The sequence below is a fragment of the Apis dorsata genome, unplaced genomic scaffold (assembly GCF_000469605.1).
Source record: "Apis dorsata unplaced genomic scaffold, Apis dorsata 1.3 scaffold_169, whole genome shotgun sequence".
NCBI lineage: Eukaryota > Metazoa > Arthropoda > Insecta > Hymenoptera > Apidae > Apis > Apis dorsata.
In genome coordinates this window covers 1,075,046-1,080,401 of record NW_006263457.1, presented here as the reverse complement: position 1 = coordinate 1,080,401, position 5,356 = coordinate 1,075,046, and the positions used below count along the sequence as shown (strand labels likewise).

General features: G+C 36.3%; 1 protein-coding gene across 3 annotated transcripts in view; it reads right to left on the bottom strand.

Moving 5' to 3' along the window:
- LOC102674873 (ral guanine nucleotide dissociation stimulator) overlaps nucleotides 1-5,356 on the bottom strand; it is a 36,357-nt gene that overhangs the window by 23,892 nt on the left and 7,109 nt on the right. The window lies entirely within an intron of this gene.

The window sequence follows — 5,356 nt, the reverse complement described above, 5'->3', positions numbered from 1 at the left end:
CTCGTAGAGTGAACCGCGCGGCTCGCCGTCCCGACTACGACTGACTACTCTTCGGCGCGGCGCGAACACGCAATTCGGCTCAATGCAATCGAACTGACCACGCTGTTACGTCCACCACTTGTCTCCATTATCATCGTGGGCCGTGCACTGACGTAAATCTTCGTCACCCCGTGACTCCCACATTGCGAGCGTCAAGATGGAGCGGCGAAAATTTCTGGATATATGCTAACATAACGAAACGTACGTTTTGCCCGGGAACTCGTAATTTCATATTGAAATCTTGGATTAATTTTTAATATTATCTACGTCTAACTAAAAACTACGAAAAACTAATAAATGAAATAATGAAGTAAATGAGAAACGTATAGAGAGATATTTTTATGGGTATGATTTTGAACGGATGAATTTTATATTTGCGTGAAATTTTCAGATTTTAAATTTTTCTAATACCAATATTGCTGTAGGAATATTTAGAATTATTATATTTTATATATTTGTTGATTGTAATGAATTTGATTGAAGATATAGTTTAATTCTTATTTCGAAATTTTAATTTTAATTTCGAAATTTAAAAACATTTGTGTTGTTTGATTTTTATACAAAATAAGATGTCTCATTATATATAACTATATATATATATATAACTATATACTGGTATGAGACATAAGATAAAGTTGAAGCATGACATTATCTACTGGAGAAACCGAGCAGAACTCGATCGATAAATTCGATTTCGCCTGCCAGATTTTATCATATGGATGATCAATCATTACTTGCATCATTTTCATTTGGATTATTTCAAAAAATATCAGAAATACGTTCATATAGGAATACGATATCGTAAAACATTAATATACAATCCTATGATATCGAAAAAAAGAATAATAAACACATCATAGCTGGAATGTAATCGAATGACGTACAATCCCATTTAACAAGAAATCATGCGTCAATTGTTGCATCCTGTCGCATACGTTACAAGCATAAATATATAAACAAATCATCAGAATCAATTAAAAATTCTCAATTCTTGAACCATAAAATTTATCTCTAATCTGACCAACTAACATAATTCTTTGGAATTGACACAAATTTCACGTTCAATTGCAAAAACTAAAGAAATTTTCCAAAGGAAAAAAAAGAAACGTACATATCTTCCATTTTAAACACCGTAAATTTTCACAGACATACGTATATAAGTGAAAATAGCATGGATCTTAGGCTAGTTATTCGGAGCAGTCTAGAGCAGTGGTTCTCAAGATATAACTAACACCAACTTAAGAATATTATTATATAATTTCTTAACAATTTTATATTAATTTCTCCAAAATGTATGCCAGTTACTATTAAAGAAGAAATACCTAGAGAGAAAAAATACCTAGAGAGAAGAAAAGTTTGAAAATCGCTGATCTAAACTATTCACAGACATAATTCCATTTAAATTCGTCCATTTCTTTGCTACATTTTTTTTTTCGTGATCGCGTGTCGGTAATGCCATAATCAAGTAGATAGTTATCGCATGCCCGGAAAAATTTATGCATGTCTCCACACGAGTCTTTAAAATATCGGATTTCGTTTCGGTCACGCTTTCTACACGAATCCTGGAAATCCGACACTGTCTCCCACGATTACGCGTAATCAGGATGCTATCTATTAAACGCGTTTACATTAAGAGAGAATTTCGTTCGAGAACACGGAGCTAGAAAATTCTGGGACGATAATACAAAGTTGATTGGTTTTGGATTTGATTTTTATCCACTTTCTATTATTATATCGCATAGGTTTAAATTTGTGTATAATATTGCAACACGTTATATCTTAAAATTAAAATAAAATTCCACGAAATAAAAATCTTCTTCTTTTCTTTTTTTTTAATTTATATTCGTGGGAAAGTAATTTGTGAAAATAAGTTATATCTACATTATGATACGTTATGCGTTATATCGTTTTGTTTAATCAATTATATAATCCCTATTGTTTGCTTCAAGATTTTTAACTCATTAAGAATCATATTTTTATGACTTCATAAAAGAGGATTGTTCAGCTAAATTAAAACAAAGTTGCTTAAAGAACAATATCCTAATTAAAAGATCTATTGAGATTCTTTAATTTGTTCGATAATTAAATCATTAATTATAATTTTCATTCGAAGAAGCCGATTTCAATGATATAAATATATTATCGAGATGGAAAAATATTATTCTATTTAAAAAAAATATATAAACAATATATACCACTTAAAATTGACTCACGATATATCTTATCTATCGCAAATCGACATTACTTTTCCATCAATGTAATGTATACAAAATTAGGATATGCTATTTTCAATCCATTCACGAAACACGGATAACATTTCTTTGAAATTCAACAATTCAAGACTCTTCAACCTTCAAATTGCTTGCTTCAAAAAATTGCCCCAAATTAATTCGTATCCCTTAAACAAATCAGAGGAAACAATCTCGAAGATAACTTGAAGAAGACCCCAATTCGAAATACATATATATATATATATATATATTGTTCAAATGTTGGAGACGCCACTTTGCAAAAGGTCTCTGAAGCAAAGGAGCCACTTCAACATGAAGATGTTTGCCCTGTCTCCTCTCGTACAATGGTGAATAGATGGGATTCTGGAACAGGAGACGTAATTCCATTCCCCACATAAAGCGGCCTGAGTCATCAAATTCACCCTACACTCTACTCGAGGGTGATAGAAAGCTGTAACGAGGGTGGCCGAGTACAACATGCCGGCCTTTATGATACGAGACCATGGAAGGATGCGAAGATTTCTTTTTTTTTTTTTTCTTTTTAACGAAATATATTATCGCAGAGGTGATTATGCAAACAGATTTCTTTTACGAAATCGCTGTGTCCCACTGTTGAAAGGATACCTTTCGCTTAAACCATGTTACGAGAAAACGTTTATATGTAAGTTTTAATAGACGAAGAATTGTGAAATAAAATTTTTATGCCGAAGTAAGTAAAATTCTAAACTTGGTGTATAATAAATTTTCATCTTCTGAAATCGTTCTTACAAAAAATACTCATACATTATTTATCATAGCATCACATTTAACCAATAGAAAAACTCTTATTGGACGATGAGAGAGACGTGCAACAAAATGCTTTTTGTAACAAAATATTCACACACGATTCCTCTTTCTTCTCATTTTTTTAGACGAACCACTTAATCCCAGACTAAAGTGCAAAATTCTCAAGAATCGATCGTTTTCTCAAATCGAGAGAGAGAGAGAGAAAGGGAGAGGGAGAGACCTTCACAAAGGGCGTCTAAAAGCCACCCCAGACAATGTCGAGTCCTGACGAGGGTCGCGACGTGGTACGAACTTGAACGGGCGCGAGTGGATCGATAAACAATTGCGCCCGCACAATGATCGAACTACATTTCACTCGTTATCACCTATCCGCCACGGGAATTGGCCCGCGGCCGATAAAACGCAACCGTGACGTCGCCGAGTCTGACGTAACAGGCTACGTCATCTCGTCGCAACATTCGATTCCACGTAATCGTGCAACCACCGTCAAACTGATTTATAGCGGGAGAGAACGGTGAATGGGGGATAAATATAACGCGTGAAATTATAACAGGTAGCCTGAAGGGAAACTTGGATAATTTTTAACGAGAGAAAAGATAAAATTACACGCGGTGTACGGAGAAGGAAAGGGACGCGTGTTTGGAGATCGCTTCGAAAACTGGTTATTTCGAGAAGTGTTTCCTCGTTAACCCTTCAACATCTGCGAACAAGATGTCTCGTCGTCTTCGTGTGACGTTAATGACGAGATATCTCGTTTAATTTTTAATATGAGGTGAAAGTAATGGGGAAGAAAAATTAGAAAAATTTAGCTTTGAAGATGTGCCGTGCTTCTACGTTAATACCTTGCTTTGAGATTTTTTTTACACTTTCAACATTTCCTTTAATTTTGTGAGTCAAAGCTAAATTTCCTTCGAAGATTAATGGTTTTAAAAAAAAAAAAAAAAAACCTATACAATTTCCATAATTTCTCTAAAAACAAAATGTCCTCCAGCGATCGAAACCTGATTAAAATCCGAATAAGATCCAGCTCAATTTTCTTTTCCATATAATTCCCCATTTATCTCTCCTTCCATGAGGACACTTTCAAGATTACCTATGGAAAAACAGCTTCTGGGAGGTCACAGATTGAAACGTGAAATTCACGTTTTCGCGGATTTCGTGGTGCGTTTGCGACGTGTGATCGTGCCTATACGTGACTCGGTGCATTTCGTTCGCCGACACGTATACCGTTTTGCTTCGTTTTGTTTCCCCATCCGTTCTCGCGTGCAATTCACCGAACAGTAAATCTTGTTAGAGCGTATATACGCGTACTCCACAACAGGCCACTCGTGCCAGTCTGCACACGAGAGCGCGGTCCAGCACCGTGGAAAAATCGATACTCAGCTTCTCACCATCCTGGAATCGGGAGAACAAACCCTGCCCCTCAAACAGTGGCAACTCGTCGAAAGATACGCTTCTTCTTTTTCTCCTTCCGTTTCAACACCTTTCGCTTTGAAGAATTGATCGAACGAAACGATTGGAAAAAAAGAATTGGATAGGATCCAATTTCTTCGATATTATCATCGTAAAGAAAATCTCAATATCGAGACTCGACTCGGATTCTCACGAGAAATTGTTCAACGTCCATCATTTCTGTCTGTCGACTCATCGCAAAAAATTAGTTTTTAACGCCGAATGCTACGTTTACTGCGTATCTGTTTTACGTATCAAGATAATTAAAAAAAAAAAAAAGAAAAGAAAATGTAAAAAAAATCTAACGGCGAATCGAAAACATCCGCTCGTATCAAACCGACAACCTCATTATTCATAGCCTCTAAGTTTCTAAGCCGACTGAGACAAGTAATAATTATAATCCAGCCTGTGCTCCTCGGTCCTAAGGTCGTTTACTTTCTTAGAATCGCGACTCTCGTGCGTCTGCTCGCGTGTACACGCAATGTACGGCTAGAAAGGCGAGCGTGGTCGATAAAACGCTCGCCCCAGGCGAGACGATGTTCATTAACCCCGTTACTCTCGCGGATCCATTTCTGAGCGCCGATTTCTTCTCTCGAAACGTTTGATGAATCTCTTGGGCGACGCAACTTGCCTCGATACGGAAGAAACCGGATAACGGAACCGTGAAACGACGTATCGATCCAAGAGAGCGAGCCGATAAATCAAACGATCGATCGAGTGTACGATTATTCGAAGAAAAATCGATTTAGCGCAACGAGCGAGGTCATGGCCATTAGATCGATGAAGGAGGGAAGAGTNTGAATAGAGAAATCGTGGCTGATAGGATTTACGATTGAACGAAACAGTTA